Source organism: Lithobates pipiens, unplaced genomic scaffold (assembly GCF_037356315.1).
Source record: "Lithobates pipiens isolate NorthernLeopardFrog02 unplaced genomic scaffold, aLitPip1_a1.2 Scaffold_19, whole genome shotgun sequence".
Lineage (NCBI taxonomy): Eukaryota > Metazoa > Chordata > Amphibia > Anura > Ranidae > Lithobates > Lithobates pipiens.
In genome coordinates this window covers 412005203-412028383 of record NW_027507764.1, presented here as the reverse complement: position 1 = coordinate 412028383, position 23181 = coordinate 412005203, and the positions used below count along the sequence as shown (strand labels likewise).

At 40.0% G+C, this 23181-nt stretch overlaps 1 protein-coding gene across 2 annotated transcripts in view; it reads right to left on the bottom strand.

Moving 5' to 3' along the window:
• EPB41L3 (erythrocyte membrane protein band 4.1 like 3) overlaps positions 1–23181 on the bottom strand; it is a 332589-nt gene that overhangs the window by 260346 nt on the left and 49062 nt on the right. Inside the window, exon 1 of one of the 2 annotated variants that reach the window (XM_077492492.1) lies at positions 10215–10237. The exons of the other annotated variant lie outside the window; for it this stretch is intronic. The gene's annotated coding sequence lies outside the window, so the exon portion shown is untranslated. Of the gene's footprint in view, positions 1–10214; positions 10238–23181 lie in introns of those variants that run through there. 2 annotated transcript variants of the gene reach the window in all.

Sequence of the window (23181 nt, the reverse complement as noted above, 5' to 3'; positions counted from 1 at the left end):
ATGACCATCGCTAGAAATGCCAGGGGGGGGGGGGGGTTTCAAAGCAAATTCTCAAAAAAAAAAAAAAAGCATGGAGACATGGATGGATGTGTGAGTTTGCAATGAATATTAAAAATACAATTGCGTTTTCAGTGCTCAGATACAGTTTAGTACCACTTTAAGGCTGACTTTAAGTGGTCCCAAATATGTGGGTCATGTAAAGAGTCTTTAGCCTTGTGTAAACTAGTTCAGCTTGCACCTTAGAGCATACAGTGTTAGATTGATGGGTGATCGAGTGATCAAGGCACAACCCTTGTTAATATAATGTTTTTAAAAAATTGATATGTACAGGATCTCACAAAAGTGAGTACACCCCTCACATTTTTTGTCAATATTTTATACTATCTTTTGATGTGACAACACTGAACAAATGACACTTTGCTACAATGTAAAGTAGTGAGTGTACAGCTTGTATAAACGGTGTAAATTTGCTGTCTCCTCAAAACAACTCAACACACAGCCATTAATGTCTAAACCACTGGCAACAAAAGTGAGTACACCCCTAAGTGAAAATGTCCAAATTGGGCCCCAATTAGCCATTTTTGCCTCCCCCGGTGTCATGTGACTCATTAGTGTTACAAGGTCTCAGGTGTGAATGGGGAGTAGGTGTGTTAAATTTGTTAATTGCTCTCACTCTTATACTGGTTACTGGAAGTGCAACATGGCACCTCATTACAAAGAACTCTCTGAGGATCTGAAAAAAAGAATTGTTGCTCTACGGCCTAGGCTATAAGAAGATTGACAGGACCCTGAAACTGAGCTACAGCATGGTGGCCAAGACCATACAGCAGTTTAACAGGACAGGTTCCACTCAGAACAGGCCTCGCCATGGTCGACCAAAGAAGTTGAGTGCACTTGTTCAGCGTCATATCCAGAGGTTGTCTTTGGGAAATAGATGTACAAGTGCTGCCAGCGTTATTGCAAAGGTTGAAGGGGGTGAGGGTTCAGCCTGTTAGTGCTCAGACCATACACCGCACGCTGCATCAAATTGGTCTGCATGGCTGTCGTCCAAGAAGGAAGCCTCTTCTAAAAAGACGATGCACAAGAAAGCCCGCAAAACAGTTTGCTGAAGACAAGCAGACTAAAGACATGGATTACTGGAACCATGTCCTGTGGTCTGATGAGACCAAGATAAACTTATGTGGTTGAGATGGTGTCAAACGTGTGTGGCGGCAACCAGGTGAGAAGTAAAAAGACAAGTGTGTCTTGCCTACAGTCGAGCATGGTGGTGGGAGTGTCATGGTCTGGGGCTGCATGAATGCTGCCGGCACTGGAAAACTACAGTTCCTTGGGGGAACCATGAATGCCAACATGCACTGTGACATACTGAAGCAGGGCATGATCCCCTCCCTTTGGGGACTGGGCTTCAGGGCAGTATTCCAACATGATAACGACCCCAAACACACCTTCAAGATGACCACTGCCTTGCAAAAGAAGCTAAGGGTAAAGGTGTTGGACTGGCCAAGCATGTCCAGACCTAAACCCTATTGAGAATCTGTGGGGCATCCTCAAAAGGAAGGTAGAGGAGCACAAGGTCCCTAACATCCACCAGCTCTGTGATGTAATCAAGGAGGAATGGAAGAGGACTCCAGTGGCAACCTGTGAAGCTCTGGTGAACTCCATGCCCAAGAGGATTAAGGCAGTGCTGGAAAATAATTGTGGCCACACAAAATATTGACACTTAGGGTCCAATTTGGACATTTTTACTTTGGGGTGTACTCACTTTTGTTGCCAGCGGTTTAGACATTAATGGCTGTATGTAGGGCTATTTTGAGGGGACAGCAAATTTACACTGTTATACAAGCTGTATACTCACTACTTTACATTGTAGCAAAGTGTCATTTCTTCAGTGTTGTCACATGAAAAGATATAATAAAATATTTACAAAGATGTGAGGGGTGTACTCACTTTTGTGAGATACTGTATATGGGACCTATTAGGTGCTCAAAACAACAATGAACATATTAAAAATAATACTTTTTTTTTTTAAATCAATATATAAAACAGCTTTTAAAGTACAGCTCAATCACTCTGATAATGTTCCATACTACAAGGCATAAATTCACCTTTGAATGTCAATTCATGTATTCACTAGACATGTGCATTCGTTTTCGTCCGAATGCATTTTCGTCCGAATTTCAGGTATTTTCGTTTTCGTTTTGACAAACGATAACGAAAGTGCAGATTCCGAAAAACGAAAGATCCGACATAAATAAATGCTTTTTTTCGTTTTCGTTGTTACAACAGTTCGATATAGAATAGGAGATTCGACGTGACTCCATATGTCTATTGAACCTGTGGTCGAATGTGCCTAAGTTTCGTTTACCTCTATTAGTCCTATTATATAGAAAAGCTTCGACAGAGAGTAAATATTCGACATAGAGAGAACAGAATCGACAGAGAGAAACGATACTGGAATTGGGTGGGGGAAGTAAATAAAAAAAAAATAATGATAATATTCGACGGGATCGTTGCACGTTTATAATAATATTCGACGGGATCGTCGCAACTATACGACACTGCAATCGTACATTTCGGCAATCGAATGCTCCGCCTATAGGCTATATAGTTTAGCAGCTCCATCGAATCTTCTTTATCCATTCGACAGATACCATAAGCCTTCCAAGACAGATTCGACCGTAATTCATGTGGATTTTCGGACGAATGCAATTTTTGCACGAAAAACGAAATAAATAAAAACGAATTTCGGGAGTAACTAAATAAATAAAATTTACGGACGAAAACGAAAAAACGAAACGAAATATTCTAGTCTGCACATGTCTAGTATTCACTGTATTGATATTGGTATTCGTATATTAGGGCCAGACTTCTTAGATCACCCCAGCATAGTTTCCAAGCTGCAGCTGCTTTCAGAGTCTCTCCTTGATGTACATCTCCTCTGCGTGCTTCTATTAGACTGTGCTGGGATGTTTTCGGAAGCCTGATCCTTATACATGACTGCCAATATCAAGACAGTGAATACATGGAATAATGAACTCAACACTATTGACGATCTTTGAGGACAGGCTGCTAATTTATACCCTGCCAGCATCCTTCTCTATGCTGTATGCATTTTCATCCGAGATAAGTCTACAAATTATGGTGGCTGTCAAACTAGTTCCCTGAAACTGGCTCCGTCTAAAGTACATCTATTTGCCTGTTTCACATGGGCTTCAGCTTGTAGAAGAGCAGTGTGAACAGCAAGCTATGATAAAGTATTTGCAGAGATTTTCGCAAGCTTTGCTGAAGCTTTTAAAAAGTACCATTCAGCTCCAGTTTTTAAATGTTGAACACAAATCCTAATTGGAGTGCTGATTGCCACTTTTAACAAGCTGCTAGCAGGTTTCAATGCCTCCTGAAGCTTGTTAAAAGCCTGCTAGCAGTTTGCTTAAAGTGGCAATCAACACTCCCATTAGGATTTGTAGTCAACATTTACAAACTGGAGTTAAATGCCAATTTAACGCTGGGTTCACACTAGTGCGAATTGGATGCGAATTTCCGGCCGGTTCATATACCTTCGGGGCGGCTGCGGAGCGGATTGCACAAGGTCCTGTGCATCTTTGGCTCTGTTTCAGGGTTGAAATCAGGCAGCAAATATTTAACCCCCGATTTATTCTTAAAATGTAGAACAGGGACACATCAAACCCCTGCTGCAAGCCACATGCAGCTTAGATGTGAACCCAGCCTAAAAGCTTCAACAATGCTTGTGTAAAAATCTCTGCAAATGCTTTGTCATCGCTTGCTGATCACACTGATACAAGTGCAAAGAGGCCTTTGTAGGTATGTAGGGGAATATGAAACAAAAAAAAAAAAAAAAAAAAAAAAGGGGGGGGGGGGGATGGGGAGTACCATCATCCAAATTAGACTAAAAATTAGGGGTGGAGACAGTTCCCCAAACTTGTCTCCAAAATATAGAGGAATGGACTATCACTGTACCAATAAGACAGCATACACATGTCAAATTTCGAATTAGTTTTAGTCTTAGTCTTTTGACTAAAATTCCATTTTAGTTTTAGCTGTATTTTAGTCATCTCAAAAGGTTTTCTTTTTTAGTCGTATTTTAGTGGACTAAAATAGTATTAATTTAGTTGACAAAAATATTTTAGTAGACAAAATTAACACTGATTCCAAGCAAAAAAAAATAATTATTGTGATTCTCATTTCTTCCAGAATCGTGCAGATCTACTACTTAGGAGACTAAAATCATTAAAATAATCTAAATCTATGCACTTTTAAAGTGGAATTATGAAGCAAATCCAGTAAATGGTGTTTCTTTTGGCAATGGCAATTCCAAGACATCATCAAAAAGGATGAATGAGCCAGAGTGCAGGTATCATTGGCCTTGTGTTAATCATGGTTATATACACAGCCTACGTAGTCATAGGTGCCATGTAAAGTAAAAACAGAGTGCGTCAACTGTATTTTCTACTTTCTTCTTATAGTGGAAGGTGCAATGGTTTTTAAGAAAAAAAAAAAAATCCATGCATGTCACGACTAGATTGAGATGCAGCATCAGTTAACATTCAGTGCAACCACCAGAAATAGGTAGGATTTAATGATTTTAGACAGCAATTGCACAGGCAGGGAGTGAGAATCAATAAAACGCGTGGAAAAAAAATAAACTTTGCTTGGTTGAATATTGGACTCCAGACAGCACAATGCACTGAACAGTATGTGGTTCAACATAAATTCTTTGTAAGCTAGTGAAATAATTCATTGCCTGCAAGAAAAGTGTTGCCACCCTGACACTTAAGTGGCCCATCACCCTGAAATGCTGAACAGCTAAAATACATAATTTTATTATACGAATCTTCCTCCATCAAGGTAACAAAGATATCCAAACAGATCTCTATTTTCTCACTAGGAGGGCATCTTCTGCTCTGTGGGAAATCATCGACTACTTATTGATCAGTAAACAACTGGACAGGCAGCTCAGGAAGTACTAAGAGCCACACTTCTTTTATCGCACGGTAATGAACGCGCACACATACTATATTAATGACGTGGCTTACATGGACCATTTCACACAAGTCCTCCTCTGTGCGCTTTACTATATCCTCTTTCACACAATACGTCCTCTACATCTTACATATAATACATGCTATACTAGTTGTTACATAACTGTATGCAGGCGCGCACACACAGACACACACACACGGGTTGGGGAAGTAACCCATGGATTTGACTGCAAATTAAGCAATGATGATAAATTATGAAATATTCTCTGACAAGGGAAGAAACCACATACCACATGAGTTATAAACAAAAATGCAGCGCTAAAATAATATTAAAATGTTCACAAAAATACGACAATAAACTGAAGTTTGTCAAAACGACAAAAATAAACAGTTCATATTGTTACGCATGTAAAACATAAAAGGACGGCTCCTGAAGGCCTGCATTTGCATGAAATGTACGTAGAGCTACACTATGCAAGGCTAGAGGTCATGCAGCCATTCTCTGCAGGTTTGGCAGCCCCTTATGCAAGCTTGAAAGTGGCATTTGTTTTTATGCTGGTTGTTTTTGTACTGGGTGTTTTTAATATAGTTGAACCTTGGATTACGAGCATAATCTGTTCCAGCAGAATGCTTGTAATCCAAAGCACTCGCATATCAATGCGAGTTTCCCCATAGAAGTCAATGGAAACAAAGAATTCATTCCGCTTTGACTTCTATAGCATGCACATGTGGTCAGAGGTGGGCAGGCGCTAGAGAGCCTCGAAAATTCTCGGAAACTGAGTATTTCCGAGCATTTCCGAATGGCTCTGAACCTTTCCGAGTGTCATTGGCGCCCCCGAACCTCTGGCCAAATGCGGTACTGCACACCCCATTGGCTTGAATCCTGCTAGTTTTGCAAGACAACACTCGCAAACCATGTAAAAAAAAAAAAATTGCTAGTCTTTTAAAACGCTTGTTAACCACGTTACTCCTAAACCAAGGTTCCACTGTACATATTCGAGAATTTTAAACGTCTACACTATGAGCAAAAATTTTGTTTTTGGTTGGTGACTCTGGTACTATCTCCTGGTGGAGTGGAATGGAGTAGTCTGGTCCTGCCATTTGTGGAGCGAGAGAGCTGATGTCATTTACACAAAACGCTTATTACTGTTCTAGTAATATAGACAGCATATCCCTCTGGTGAGTGTGTATCTTTACCACTGATGAAGGATTAGAACTATGGGTGTTTCCAAGCGTTGGGTGAAGGCTGAAGTGTAGCACTTTTATATTTTATACACGCTTAACAATATCAATTGTTTAATGTTTTTCATTTTGACAAACTTTAGTTTATGGTCCCATTTTTGTGGACACTTTACTATTATTTCAGCACTGCATTTTTTGTTATAATTAGTTATTGCTATATTATATACAGTCAGGTCCGCCGCAATATCGCAGTCCCACTATAAGTCACTGATCACCGCCATTACTAGTAAAATAAATAAACATGCATTACATAACTATCCCATAGTAGAGCTGCATGATTCTGGCTAAAATGAGAATCACAATTTGTTTGCTTAGAAGATCACGATTCGCTCACAATTCTTGTCTTGGCGTAACATCATCTTTCACAATATACAAAAAAAATTGGGCTTACTTTACGGTTTATTTTATTTATTTATTTTTATTAAAGTGGATTTTTTCCCCAAAAAATAGCGTTTGCAAGACTGCTGCGCAAGTACAGTGCAACATAAAATATTGCAACAACCACCATTTTATTCTCGAGGGTCTCTGCTAAAATATAAATATAAATATCTATTTATCTATATCTCTTGGGGGTTCCAAGTAATTTTCTAGCAAAAAATTAAGATTTTAACCTTGTAAGAAACGAGCGTCAGAAAAAGGTTTAGTTTTTAAATGGTTAAACTTCCCTCATCTACACACCCATTCCTTTGATATAATAAAAATTTGCAATGTTTATAGTTATCTACTAGGGTAGACAAGGTTGTGAAAATCTTGGCAGGCTGACCGCTTTTTTTTTTTCTTTTGACAGCTGAGTAAGCAGAGAACACTCTACACTTGTTACATGAATGAATCGGTAAATTCTGCATAGAGATCGTGAGGGGGGGGTTGAATCGAGATCACAATTTTTTAATGATTAATCATGCAGCTCTATCCCATAATTTGTAGATGCTATAACTTTTGTGCATACCAATCAATATACGCTTTTGAAATTTTGTTTTTACAAAAAACATGTAGCAGCATACATATTGGGGGTTATTTACGAAAGGCAAATCCACTTTGCACTACAAGTGCACTTGCAAGTGCAGTCACTGTAGATCTGAAGGGGACAGTCAAGGGAAATAAAAAACAGCATTTTAGCTTGCACATGATTGGATGATAAAATCAGCAGAGCCTCCCCTCATTTCAGATCTACCCCTCAGATCAGATATCAGATACAGCGACTGCACTTCCAAGTGCCCTTGCAGTATTGGCCAAAATTTATGAAGATTTTTTTCCTCATTTTTTTATTGGATATATGTTTTATAGCAAAGAGTAAAGAAATTTTCTTCAAAATTGGTTGGTCGTTTTTTTGTTTATAGCGTAAAAAAAAAAAAAAAGAAAAGAAAAGAAAACTGCAGAGGTAAACATATACCACCAAAAGAAATCTCTATTTGTGGAAAAAGGACATACATTTTATTTGGGTACACCATGGCACAACCGCACATTGTCAGTTAAAATAATGCAGTGCTGTATCGCAAAAAATGGCCTAGTCGTGAAGGAGGGGTAAACTTTCCAGAAGTCAAGTGGTTAAAGGGCATCTTTGCTCTGCCCATGTAGATGAACAGGTTCACAAACCCTGGAATTTCTCCTGTATTTAATCCCCTTTGCTTGCCCCCCTTCTTTTAACTACCAAGAGCAAATCACCCGGTACTTTTGGTTAAAAGGATCAGGAGATTACTGGCCCAGCACATAGGTAGGGCGAGAGTCCTCTGCAGTGGTGATCGGTCCATAAGGGGCGCTGCCCCACTATTCGCCATGCACCCCCTCAATCCCCTGCACCTCCCCTAATCTTCATGCGCGGCGCTGGACTCATAGGTTTCTATGAGGTTTTTTTTTTTAAGCACATGACTAGAGCCCGACAACTGCACCCCGAACACACCCACTTGTGACATTAGTGAATCAATATTCGCTTTTGTCTGCCTGCTTCACCTCTTGGCCAATCAGGACAGGAGTTGGATCTTAAAACCAGATTAGCTGGGAGAAGCCGCGACCTGGATGGGGTAAGTGTGGAACTGGGGGGGCGAAACTGGTCCTCAGTCCTATCTGAGCTCTGATTGGGATTCAACAAGTTTACACAGGATTGCTTCTCCTCACTGTTAGTAAATGCAAAAGTGAGGGGAATTAGGAGAGCCTAGTACACAAAATGAGATTATCGGACGAACGAGCCTCAGTTTTTTTGGCTGCCAATCTCCGTATCGAAAACGAATAGGTTGCTAAAGTATGAAAATTCTCGTACGACTAATAAAAATTCGGAAGTGATGTAATGTGTTGTAGTATATTTGTATTGTATTTTCAGATGGAAATTAGACGGATTAAAACGAAAATGGTACAATCTAACATCATACGAGAATTTTCCCGTTTGTCGTTTCAGAAAATTTCAGATGACAGCTGTGTACCAATGATTATATTATCGCACGATCATTTCGAAAGCGGTATTTTTCGTACGATATTTAAATTATGTGTACGGGGCTTAAGTATTAGATTGCTGCCAGTTCTGGCCTTGGACTGCATTAGCAAAGTTTAGGCTTTCTAAGGCTTTAACGCTTACTATAGATCAGGGATCTGCAATTAGTGGACCTCCAGCTGTTGAAAAACTAAATGTCCCATCATGCCTCTGCCTCTGGGTGTCAGGTTTGTGGCTGTCAGAGTCTTGCTATGCCTCATGGGACTTGTAGTTCTGCAACAGCTAATTGCATATCCCTGCTATAGATGCTGTGTTGCTGAAGCATAAAAAAAAAAACGACGAGGAATAGCATTCAAACTAGTGAAACAGCTTGTAAAAAAGGTAATTATGACACCTGTGAAAAGAATGTTCAACTCCTTTCCACTGCAAATAATGTGTTAAAGTTAGAATGAGGTTTGTATAAATTCTCCACAAAAACAAAATGTTGGAAGTCTACATAAACTGTCAAAATCAATCTACAAATAGATTGTGTTGGATATAGTTTCACGTCTATGAAAATAGAGAAAATGGACTGAGAAGTTGCAATGAGAAGCTAGCTATACAGTAAAACCTTGGATTGCGAGCATAATTCGTTCCAGAAACATGCTTGTAATCCAAAGCACTTGTATATCAAAACAAATTTCCCCATAGGAAATAATGGCGACTCAAATGAATCGTTCCACAACCATTTATTCATAGGTCCTTCAGTTTATAGTCCATATAAAAATATTACAGCAATTTGATAGGTTGTACAACCATAAAATGTCCATCCACAAATGGAAGCCTCCACAAGGTGATTAGACGCTAAATCCAGCAGGAGCTACAGAGTATTAATAAGAAGGAGGCACCTCTAAGTGTAGCAATACGTTGCTAAATGTTGCAACTTCATTAAATGTATCCATATTGCTACACTTAGAGGCACCTCTCTTCTCTTTTATACTACGTTGTGACATGACGCTACTCATATCAAGACATTGCTTATATATCAAGTTAAAATGTATTTTAAAATATTGCTAGTCTTGCAAAATGCTCTCAAACTAAGGATTTACTGTGGGGGGCAAACTTATTTCCCAACCTTTCTATCAACCTTTTTTTTAATAAAATAAACCCCTAAATTATCTGTCCCATTTGCAGGTTTAAGCCACATTTTACACTCACAAAGTTTTTAGAATGATTAGTTCAGACTAAATTACAGCCAGAGTGGATTGTGTACCTGAGCATATTCAACTAGGAATGGAATGACGACCCAAAGAAAACAAGAAAGCATGATAATTGCACGGCTCATCTTTATATTTCAGCTATGTAGTTAGCTATATGCCTGGATTTACCCTTCAATACAACATTAATAAATGTATTAAATTTGACCTTGCTTTAAAAAGGCAAGGTCTGCTTATGTTGCAGCTTTACATAGCCCCCACCCATCCCCCCCATAAAAAAAGAGACACTCAATAAATGCACAAAATAAAAAAAAAAAAAAATAAAAAAAATAAAAAAAAAATGTATAAATGGCGCACCTGGACAAAAGCAGTATGTGTGTCTTCTTGCCGGATCCTGGGAAAGCTGAAGATTCCAAATTATGTAAAAGAATTCACTCCTACAAGGTTCTGGAAGGTCTTCTTGTGAGAGCCGAGATGCACGGCTTTCCAATATCTGCAGCAGAGTTCCACTGGTGACTACAATACGCAATCAGGAGCTGCGGGGTGGAGTATTTTTTACATTTTTCTTCAAATGGTTTCCTTTTTCCCCCCCCCCCCTTTCTCCTTTTTTACTCTCTGAACCATTTTTGACGGGTAGGGGGGTTGCAACAAACCCCTTAAGCATAACCTGTCTTTCTTTAACAATGCATCTCCTAATTATCATATAAAACATGTTATTTAGCTGAATTTATCCAAGTAATTTGAACTGCTGTGCAAGCAACAGGCTTTAAAAGCTACAATCTAGTCTGTATAAAAGTGTATTAATTATATTGCTCCGTGAATAATCTCCACCATTACAAAAAAAAAAAAAAAAAAAAAAAAAAGAGAAGACGGACTGTTGGCTAAGCAAAAAGAAAAACATTTGGAAATGGCACGAAATGCCTGAAGCTCTTTAACATAAGAGACTCCCCATCTCAGATCCTGCGGCACAGAACTGTCACCCTAAGCATATTATGTTTAATTAGATAACATTTATATTAATTGCACATTCATTCACTCTGATGTATTGAAGGATCGGGAGTCATTTTAATAAACAGAGCTGCAGAGATACGAAAGTGCTCTGATAGTGAAATGCTATATTCCACTGCAACATTTTAAAAACGCCCATGCATTATGCAGTATTCGCAAATGCAGATACAGTTAGAGCCTCAGCTGAGATCTTGAGTAGTGATAATATTCTATGGAGCCAATACAGCAAGTTGTGGACTAAAAAAAAAAAAAAAAATTAGCACGTTGGGTACAAAGCAATAATGACATTTTGGGTTTGGATCAATAACAGTTACATAGTTACATAGTAGGTGAGGTTGAAAAAAAAAAAAAGACACAAGTCCAACCTATGCGTGTGATTATATGTCAGTATTACATTGTATATCCCTGTATGCTGCGGTCGTTCAAGTGCTTCTCTAATAGTTTCTTGTAACTATCGATGCTCCCTGCTGGGACCACTGCCTGTGGAAGGGAATTCCACGTCCTTGCCGCTCTTACAGTAAAGAACCCTCTACGTAGTTTAAAGGTTAAAACTCTTTTCTTCTAATTTTAATGAGTGGCCATGTGTCTTGTTAAACTCCCTTCTGCGAAAAAGTTTTATCCCTATTGTGGGGTCACCGGTATGGTATTTGTATATTTAAATCATATCCCCACCCAAGTGTCTCTTCTCCAGCTTTGCCGGCAGTATAGCCACGCTGCCCCATTGATTTCAATGGGCAGGAGCGGTGTATACACCACTCCTTCACCGCTCCAAAGATGCTGCTTGCGCACCACTCCAGTGTGAAAGCCCCCGGGGCTTTCACACTGGAGACACAGCAGCAGCTGTTTCAGGGAGCTTTGCAGGTGCTATTTTTAGCACTGTAATGACTGCAAAGCACCCCTGTGTGAAAGGGGTCTAAATCTACCCTTAAAGTGTTACCAGGACCCTGAATTCACTGTATCTGGCCTCCCACAGTACGCAGAACATGGAAATGCAATTATTTTAGTAAATATAAGCTACTAAATGCTTTTTCCTATCAGCAGTATATAGCAGTCTTGGGACTATCAGTTTCTGGTTAAAGCTTGTAGAAGTAGTTTTTAGTATCCTCTGACTGTCCTAAAAGGATGCAGGTTCTCTGATCCTCTGTCTGGGCAGTGCTGAATGGCCCGGTACTGATCACAAAAGAAAAAAAAAAAAAAAAAAAAAAAACTCTAGGAATACACACCGAACTGAGCATGTGCAGAGTGCCCACAAAGCTTTTTACCATCAGGAGATGGATTGGGGACTGTGGAAGAAGGGGAGGATCAGAGAGGACAGGATCAAACAGCCTTTTTGCACAATGTGGAGGGTTAACCCCTAAGGTTCAACAGCGAGTCTAACAAGCATGCTTTACTGCATATAGACTGATTTTTGTGTTGTGGGTTTAGTAACACTTTAATATTAAATACATATTACAGATCCACATTTTTACATTGTTCTAGCTTGGACCAATATAGTCATATATACACCAAACCTGGTCGATGCCCCTAGAACAGTGGTCTCAAACAGGCGGCCCTCCAGTTGTTGCAAAACTACAAGTCCCATGAGGCATTACGAGGCTGACAGTTACAAGCCTGACTCCCACAGGCAGAGGCATGATGGGACTTGTAGCTTCGCAACAGCTGGAGGGCCATCAGTTTGAGACCCCTGGCCTAGAAGCTGGAAATCAGTAGACATTACTACTCCAGTGATCTCCACTTGCTCCCCGGTCCCGTGTTGAGCTAAACCACTCAGCACAGCTGCCATTCGGAGAATACTTTCCAAGGAGATTGGCCACTTATTTGAGTTGCTTTTACCAAAGAAATGTAGCAGTATAAATTGTGATGTGAAAATGTATGAAAACAAAACAATGACTTGTTTGCAAAATTGTATAACAGAAATGAAGAAAAAAAAAAAAAAAAAAAGAGCTTTTTTACCCCCCCCCAAAAACTTTTTTTTTTTGTCTTTGCTTGTAGCGTAAACAAAAAAAAAAAATACTCAGTGGTGATTAAATACTAAAAGAAAGCTCTATTTGTGTGAAAAAAAAATTATACGAATTTCATTTGGACACAGTGCTGCATGTATCCAAATCAAATTGAAATTGAACTGAAAATTGGACTGAGCGAGAAGGGGGTGAAATTGTCCAGTATTGAGGTTGTTAAAGCAAAGTGTATGTTTCCACAACACTTACTGGCCAATGAGTAAGTGAATTTAGATTCTAAATGAAACATACACAGGGATCAGTATCAGTGGGAGGGGCAATAGGATATCCAAAGAACACTAAGGGGTTATTTACTAAAACTGGAGAATGCAAAGTCTGGTGCAGCTCTGCATAGAAACCAATCAGCTTCCATATTTTATTGCCAAAGCTTAATTGAACAAGCTAAAGTTAGAAGCTGATTGACCATCATGCCCAGATGCACTAGATTCCGAGTGCTCCATTTGCAGTAAATCTGTCCCACTGCCATTAAGGCTCCATTCACACAGACGATTTGAATTGCGGGCAAAATCGTTGTGATTCTCCCTGCGATTCCAGAATCGCGGGACAAACTTGCAATGCCATCATTTCTTAATGGCATCCTAAACATCCTTTAGCCAGATAAAAACCACTACCATCTGATGAGTAGGAGGAAGACATTAACCCTGTGCAAGCTCAGACACCACCTTACGTGGAGGTGGTTTACAACAGTGGTTCTCAACACTGTCCTCAAGTACCCCCAACAGGTGCCCTGTACACACGAGCGGATTTTTCCATCCAAGTTTCTTCTGACGGAATTTCGCTCAAGCTGGTCTTGCATACACACTGTCACACAAAAGTTCTCTGAACTTTCGACCATCCAGAACGCAGTGATGTACAACACTACAACAGCCCGAGAAAATGAAGTTCAATGCTTCCGAACATGCGTAGGAATTTTGCGCGTCAAAATTTGTACAGATGATGGCATTTTCAAATAGGAACTTTTCCAGACTGAATAATTGAGAACATGCTCGCAATCTTTTGCTGGCTCAAATTCCGCCAGCAAAAGACCAATGGAGCATACACATGGTCGCATTTTCCGACAAAAAGCTCTCATCTGAGTTTTGCTGGCGGAGTTTTCCGATCGTGTGTACACGGCATTAGATAAAATAGCTGTCAAACACTAAGCCATTGACTGATTTAAAAGACCTATGCAAGATAAAAGGAAAACCTTCAAACATTGCCTGTTGGGGGTACTTGAGAACAGGGTTAAGAGCCACCAGTTTGGAACTCCCAGGTCCAACAGAGGGCCAGAAAAGTAGGGAAGAGCAAGGAAGGCATCAATGAGTGGGTGGTTTTCTTAAAAGAGTACCTGTAACTTTACCCTGATGGGCCAAACACTGCATCCTGGGAAGAGGTCACATGCTCCACCAAACCTGTAATCACTGGGTATTTGTCAACAGCTCCGAAGAAGCAACAGAGCAGCCAGGAAGTATGATATGGGCTTATGCATACGAGGTGGTAGCAAAAAGTTTTGAGACTCGTTTTGTAACACGCCAACAGATGGCAGCACAAGGCTGCATGCACAGTCACGGGGAGCACCGACCTTAATAAGTCAGTGTGCCAAAAGACATCTTGTGCGCATCGGGAGCTGTATGACTGGTGTTATTCTGACCACATGCATTACCACTACTGTTATTGCATCACGGACAGCAAGTTAAAGAGCAAATGAGAAATTCTGCACAAAACTGGGCAAATCTACCACAGAGTCATTTACCATGACTGGGCAAGTTCACAGCAATGCTGCAATGAGTTGAGGATCCAGCTTTAAGGTTGCCGTTTTGACACCATTGCGGAGATCCAGCCCAAATAGCAGAAGGTGCTTGACATGATTTCAAAAGAAGACTTCCAGGTTATAAAAAAATTCCAAGCTTTGAACATCTCATGGAGCACTGTTCAATCCATCATTCAAAAATGGAAAGAATTTGGGACAGCTATAAACCAACCAAGACCTGGCAGTCCACCTACACTGACAGGCCAGGCAAGCAGAGCATTAAATCAGAGAAGCAGCCAAGAGTCTCATGGTAACTCTGGAGGAGCTGCAGAGATCTGCAGCTCAGGTGGGAGAATCTGTCCTCGGGACAACTATTGCCAGGGCAGCAGAAGGACTCTAGGGCCCAGCATCTCCGCCAGCACATCACATGGGCCTTTATAAGGAAGTCAGCCCTTGGGTAACAAGCTGATGTTCAAACAGCACTTCATCCATGTTCCTTAGTTACGGACCCGGCTTGTTCCTGACCTGTCTCCTGCTTACTCCAGTCTTCAACCCCGGCTTGTCTAAGGAATGCCTTCTGCCTGCTTCTGTGTTTGATCTCGGCTATCCACCTGATTTTGTCTGCTCTGTTTTTTCCCTGGCTCCTGATCCTGGCTTGTACTGACTATTTTTCTGACACTGATTCTGAAGACCTGCCACATCTCACAGGTGCCATTGGCCTGCCGCCTCTGCTCAATACATCTGCAGTATCCCTGAATCCTTCTGCAAGCAGCCCCGCAGGAAACCTGTGCTACTTTGTGCCCAACTCCTCCTGTCTCACCTCCAGGGGAGTTCAGAACTTAACCGCAAGTGAAGCCCTCTCTTTATTGGCCTCCAGCACCGGGTACGTGATAATTATTGGTCGTGCATGCCACAAATCTGGCCTTTATGGAAGAGTGGCAAGAAGAAAGCCATAAGAAGTCCCATTTGCAGTTTGCGAGAAGCCATGTGGGGGACACAGTAAATGTGAAAGAAGGTGATCTGGTCAGATGAGACCAAAATTAAACATTTTGACCTAAAAGCAAAATGCTATGTGTGGGAGAAAACTAAAACACTGCACATCAACCTGAACACAACAGCCACACCATGAAACATGGTGGGGGCAGCATCATGTTGTGGGGATGCTTTTCTTCAGCAGGGACAGGGGGGCTGGTCAGAGTTGATAGGAAGACAGATGGAGCCAAATACAGGGCAATCTTAGAATAAAACCTGTTCAGAGTCTGCAAAAGACTTGACTGGGGCCGAGATTCACCTTCTAGCAGGACAACCACTGTAATCGTACAGCCAGAGCTACAATGGAATGGCATAGATCAAAGCATATTCATGTGTTAGAATGGCCCAATTAAAGTCCAGACCTAAATCCAATTGAGAATCTGTGGCAAGAATCGCTGTTCACAGGATGCTCTCCATCCAATCTGACAGAGCTTGAGCTATTTTGAAAAGAAGAATGGGATAAGCTGGTATACCCAAAAAGACTTGTAGCTGCAATTGCAGCAAAATGTGGTTCTACAAAGTATTTGCTCAGGGGTGTGAATATACATGCATGCCACACTTTTCACATATTTGTTTTAAAAAAAATGTGAAAACCATTTATCATTTTCCTTCCACTTCACAATTATGTGCCGCTTTGTGTTGGTTTATCACATAAAATCCAAATAAACATTTACATTTTTGGTTGTAACATGACAAAATGTGGAAAATTTCAAGGGGTGTGAATACTTTTTCAAGGCACTCTATTTCAGACTGTGATTGATTTTGACAGGGCTGCTGGCAGTGAACTGTACATGCCACCAGTGCCTCCCAGGCACCGGAATATATAAAGCTTTTGCTAGTGTGCATGAGCCCTAGAGGCATCAGCAAATGGTGGATTATTTTTTTTTTAATCAAAAGAACCTGTCATCTTGCCCTGAATGAACAAAGCAACAGATCTAAATTTGAGAACATAACTACTCCTGCATAACAAGAATAATAAGAAATGAAAACCAGACATCTTACATACTTCTGTCATTTAATTCTTATCAGAATTGCATTCCCTAAATTCACTTATACAGAAGGCACAAATAAAATGAGAAGCCAATAGATCCACAGTAATCCATATAAATATCTGAAGCGTTGTTTTGGTTTTCATAGTACACTCTTCAAAGAAAGTTAAATTATCAGTAAATGTCACACACTCTAATAGGGATTTAAGCTGGCATGAAATAGAATTATTCTCTGCAGCAAAGTACGAACATTCAAAACGCTGCTACATCATCTGACAATTTAATTGATGCAGCAGATAAAGTAAAAGTAGCTTTTGTTTTGAAATTTGCCACGGGGTCATGCTACTTGCAGAAGAAACAGAAAATATGGCTTCAGACACTGCGCCAAGCAAGTTATTACAGTAAATCAGCAGCTTTTGCCAGCAGAGTGTGTGTTCTATAGCTCTGCCAAGTCTGTAGTCTGCCATCCAACTAATACATTTCCAGCTCTTCCATGATGGAAGGCTTGTATTCCACTGCAATACCAATGAGCAAAAGGGTTAGCAAATCTAGGCAACATGGAGCATATCATAAAAAATATATGTGACTATCACTGATGTGGCATATACTATACAGTGATGATACAGCTCCACCTCATCCAATCGGAGAATGCTTTGCATTCATTGGAAAAAAAAAAAAAAAAAAAAGAAAAGGAGAGTGTTCCTTAACCACTTACTGACCAGCCACCGCCATACTGCAGCAGGTCGGCGCGATCCCGCGAACTGTCGTAGCTGTACGTCGGCTCCTTTAAGCGCGATTGCAGGCGCTTGGGCACGAGAGGCAGGACAGGAAAGTGTGTGTGTAAACACACAAATCCCTGTTCTGTGAGGAGAGGAGAGGCAGATCATGAGTTCCTAATAGATAGGAACCACGATCTGTCATCTCCTATCGTCAGTCCTCTCCCCCCACAGTAAGAACACACAATCAGGGAACACAGTTAACCCCTTGATCGCCCCCTAGTGTTAACCCTTTCCCCGCCAGTGACATTTACACAGTAATCAGTGGATTTTTTTAGCACTAATCGATGTATAACTGTCAATGGTTAAAATTTTTTTAAATAAAATTGTGTCAAAAGTGTCCGCCATAATGTCGCAATCCCAATAAAAAAAAAAAAAAACAGATCGCCGCCATTATTAGCAAAAAATAAAATAAAAATGCCATAAATCTATCCCCTATTTTGTAGACGCTATAACTTTTGAGCAAACCAATCAATATACGCTTATTGAGATTTTTATTTCCAAAAATATGTAGAAGAATACGTATCAACCTAAACAGGGGAAAAAATTTGATTTTTAAAGAAAAAAAATTGGGGACATTTATTATTATTATAGCAAAAAGTACAAAATATTGCGTTTTTTCAAAATTGACAGTCTTTTTGTTTATAGCGCAAAAAATAAAAAACCACAGGGGTGATCAAATGAAACCAAAAGAAAGCTCTATTTGTGGGGGGGGGGGGGGGGAGGATGTCCATTTTGTTTGGGTACAGCGTCGCATGACTGCGCAATTGTCAGTTAAACCGATCAAATAGCACCAAAAGAAAGCTCTATTTGTGGCAGAATAAAGGGCATTTATTTTATTTGGGTACAGTGCAGTAGTTGTTGTCAGTTAAAATAACGCTGTGCGAAATCTCAAAAATTGGCCTGGTCATTGAGCAGACAAAATCTTCTGGGGCTGAAGTGGTTAAATGGTGCCCATGTCAAGCGGGCATCCTCTTGTGTTCACAATACAGCAGGGCAGATGCTCGGCCCAGGACCTGGAAACGATTGGCAGCTGTGCACGCTACAGTGATTTTCAGCTTCTACAAGCATTGCTCATACATAGGTACATTGGTCCAAGCAGGAGCAATGGAACTATGGAAAAATTGGAAATTCATTTTTATTTCACAGCAATCCCTTTGAATGCAATGTGTACAATGGAAGAATGTGCATAGCGTCTGGCTTATTTAGTAAGGCGTTGCAGAAATGATGTACGCATTTCTCTACTCTATAGCTGCTGGATTTCCTTTTAAGTAATGAATTTGGCTAGCGGCTGTAAGTCATTTCAAATGTTTATATCATAATTGCTCTTTACACTCCTTACTGAAAAATGCCATCTCTTTCCCAAAATGGATATATTTAAAAGAAACCGAAAGACACAAAAATAATACCAAACCTTTGTACTTTAAGTGCACATCAGCATGCGCAGGATACCGAAGACTCAAACCAGCTTTAACAAATACTAATGTACAATTACTAAACCTCTGCACATAGTCCGTGCACAAAACACAGCCGCAAATTGTCTTTGGTAGTTTCTAAACACACAGAGGAGGCGTTCTAGCTACACCGATCATTAATCATTAGCTTTCTCACTAGCTTTTCACCTTATTAAAACTGTAAATGGGATGAGAAAAAAAATCTCAAATGACTTTCCATGTGAACCCAAGGTAACATTCATTTTCCGTGTCCTGTTTTGTTATATGGCGGACCAAGCTGGCCAAGTCTAACAGATGGCAGGAGCAGGTGTTCCACCAGATGCTATGACCATTTAGCCCAGAGTGCACCTTTAAGTGACTCTCCCTATACAATTTACTGATTCACTAATTAATTAAAAGATAAAATGTATCCAATTAACTCCTTACCTGGTGTATTCTGTGCATACAGAATTTATATACTCCTAGTATACTGCCAATTGTCCTGCTTTAGTAACCCTCTTGTAGAGCTATACAACTTTCAAAGCTTGTTATAGATTGCTCTTGAAGCATCTCTAAACCCAAAAACAAACAAATATATTGCGGTTTACCGATCCTTAAATGTGGTGGCTGCATTTGTTTTGGTGATCTGGCCAGTAACACACCCACTTCATGTGGGTGGGGGGGTGGCTACGCTCTATGGAGGAGCAGTGGAGCCACCCTTGGACAGCAGCATTGCAAGTTTGGAGAGAGGGTAGTGTTAAGGCCCATACACACAATCAGACTTTTTGACAACAAGCATGAAAATTAACTGTTTTAAGGCAACATCCGACAGTGTGTACACTCCATCGGACAAACTTTTTCGGTTTTCGTCAGACTTTTGTTGGCTGTGCGAATGGACAAACTTTCCGGCAACAAAAGTCCGATGGAGCAAAGTCCGATCAGGTGTACAGAAAACCATAGGACTTTTGTACAAAGTACAAACACGCATGCTCAGAACCACTGCAAAAGATCAGACAACAATACAGAAGTTGACCAAAAGGTGGCGGTAAAGAGCAGAAGAAAAAAACACTTGATTTGGTGAAAGTTGGCTGAAAAAGCACTGCAGTGTGTATGCAATACAAGTTCACGGCCGACCCCTTTGCACAAAAATCCACGGGAAAGTTTGTACAAAATCCAAACGTGTGTATGAGGCTTTAGATACACTTGCAGATTTTCTTAACAAAATGAGAGCCTAATACCAGCTAACATTTTTATAAAAGGATAAAGATTTTGCATAAACAAATAAAAAGCAGACCATTTGTAAGCACCCAGTCAGTGATATAGTGGTTGCATTCATTTTTATTTTTTTTCAAACTTGTATTTCTTCAAGTTTTCATCATGTTTTTCACTGTGTGCTGTCCATCGTATCATTCGCATAGGCATTTGAGGGGAGTTGAGGGTGAGGACGCCTCTCAACCACCTGCTTTTAATGCCAGTGTGAACTTAGCCTCACTTTTACTGAAAACTTTTTACTTTTCGGCTATAAAACATATCCAATAAAAATAAATCTAATTTCTTCATAAATTTAGGCTGATTTGTTTTACCAAAAATATGTATCAGAATACATAACAAAAAACATCCCAATATTGATTGGTTTGCATGAAAGTTATAGTGTCTACACATGGTATTCATACTGGAAATTTTATTTTTATATACTATTAATGGCGGCAATCAGCGACTTGTATTGGGATTGCAATAAGCACCCGGAAGTGCTGGATCAGGTACACATTCACACAGGTATCTAATGTCAGAAGAGTTTCCAGTGCTAAGGTTATCAATGGTCCATCCCACACGTGCTTAAAGCACTCTTCTGGCAGCGTAGGGCAATTAAGCAGTCTGTTTGAGGAAGCAATACATGAATTTATGCCCAAGGAATTCAGAAGTGTGCATTCCCCAGTTCAGCTCAGTTCTCTTTTACCTGGTAGTTGGTGGAAAGCTTTAGTGTGACCTTAAATTCTTTTATTTAGATTTTTTTTTGCTTGTTTTTTTAACTCCCCCTTTCCTAATCTACTTTTTACTTGGTGGGAGGTGTCCAGCAAGGAGCTCACCAATTTCTCTTGTGACATGATCCAGGAGATCTTACGCTTGGCCACCTGAATGGAGACTTTGGGGAGCTTCCAGGCTTTGGCTATGGAGAGTTTGGTACCTAGGAGGATAAAGATGATACGTTTTTGAGAGTATTTCAGAACCTTAGGGATATGAAAGTTCAGGAGGGCAGTTGAAGGAGACTTAGGAATCGAGAACCCCGTTACCTTGGAAATTATTTGGAAGATTTTGTTCCAAAAGCTTCTGATTTTGGGACAGTCCCACCATATATGCAACAAGGTTCCCTTCATCTGACACCCTCGAAAACATAGGGGACACCAAAGGGAAGATAGTGGAGAGTTTTGACAGGGTAATTTACCATCTGGTGATGACTTTCAGACTGGCTTCCGTTAGGGAGGTGTTGAGGATACCCTTATAGGATCTATAGAAGGCCCTGTGCCATGTGTCCAGATCCCATTGTTTCTGAAGGTGAGCTTCCCAAGCTAGCATGTAAGGGGGTTTTGAAATGGTTTGAGAAAGTGACAAATGAATTATGGAAATGCCTCCCCTCTGTCCTGAACTACTATTCAAGCTAATTAGTCTATGGTTGCTGTAAGGGAAGGAGTTGCTAAAAAAATATTAGTGTTATTGTCTTTTTCACAATACTGGATGCTTTTGAATTATTAATATTATATGTGGGATATGCCTTTAAAATAAGAGCATTTCAATTCCTTGTGCTAAAAATTATTTTCAATTATTTGGAAAAAATTGAGAAAGAATTGTATGTGTCAGTTTTTTTTTTTTTGTCTGTGTCCATTGAGGAGATTTCTCCTCTCTTCCTTTTAGTGGGGACACTGAAGCTTTCATGTTATTACATTATTTTCATGTTATTGCTGTTTGTATTTTCCTATCCCAGTAACAATCGCCCCCTTACTTCTGGTTTTGTCACAAGAGATAGGCAAAAATCTCCACAGGGGGTCATGGAAACAATAAAAACTGGTCATGAGTATTTACTCTTCCAAAATCTATCCAGAACAAAAAAAAAAAAAAAAAAAAATTGTTTTGATAATTAACATTGATTGAAGAGCTCATTAGTTTTATACAGCTCACGAAAATCTAGTGCTTTCTAATTGAAACCTGTGCCCAGTCTTGGAAATGCACTGGAAAGCAATAGTTTTTAACCTACTAACTAAAGCGTATCTGTAATCAAATTTTAAATTGGAAGTCCAGCCTAGATTTCATGAAATTTAAAACTGCTTCTACCCCCTCCTAACTCCTATTTTATCTACCCTGTAGAAGAAAGATGCTTATGCATACCTATTCTCAGGGCATTCTGGTCACCTAGTGGCCGGCTTCAGGGGAGAGGAGGGACAGCTGGCAATGGATGCCCCATAGCAAGGGTGATGTTACTGCCCAGGCATTCAATCGGTTCTTGATGCCCCCTCCTCCTGTTATTTTTAACAGTAAACTGAGCTTATATAGTGAAATACAGTATTTAAAAATCCATCTGTAATTAGATGTTGCATTTTAAAAGCAGCGGCAAGCATGCTGATCTCACAGGTTTGTTAATGACAGGACACTGCTGCTTTGAAAAATCAACATCAAAAACAGGCTGATGGAATTCAAAATACTGCGTCACTATATAAGCTGGGTTTACTGTTAAAAATAAGGGTGAAATGCACAACTCCGGTGCATGTAACAAGATGTCCGCTTGCCACCTTCTCACTGTATCCTTACTGTGGACGAGTGTGGGGTGTAGCAAGATGGCAGCGACGGAACGTCACTACCATAACAAAATCTGGCGGGTCGCCTAACCTGACGAAACAACTGCCTTCTGAACTACGGACGTGCTGGGAGGAGGAGTTTTAGGAGGCAGAGTCAGTACAGGAATTACTGCTTGCCAGCAACAAGGAATCATGGGATACATAGTCCTTACAAATTTAAAGTACAACAGTATAAGAGAATCCAGAAAGTGATAGAAAGGGATGGGCAGCAGACAGGCCGAATGCATAACATGAAATAAAGTGATAAAAAAAAAAAAAAACACTTTATAGAAGATATGAAGTTAAGTCATTAGAAATTCAGGTAAAAACACAATGCACGAGATATACTGAAACACTTGCATTTTATTTTCATCTCTCTTTATCAGTCTTTTTCAGTTTATTTAGGTAAAGTAAGTAATAATAAGGGTTGAGCTTAAAAGACAATCAAACATTTACTAATTAATTAAAGGACTGACATAGAATATAATTGGAGGAGCACAGAATCAACACAC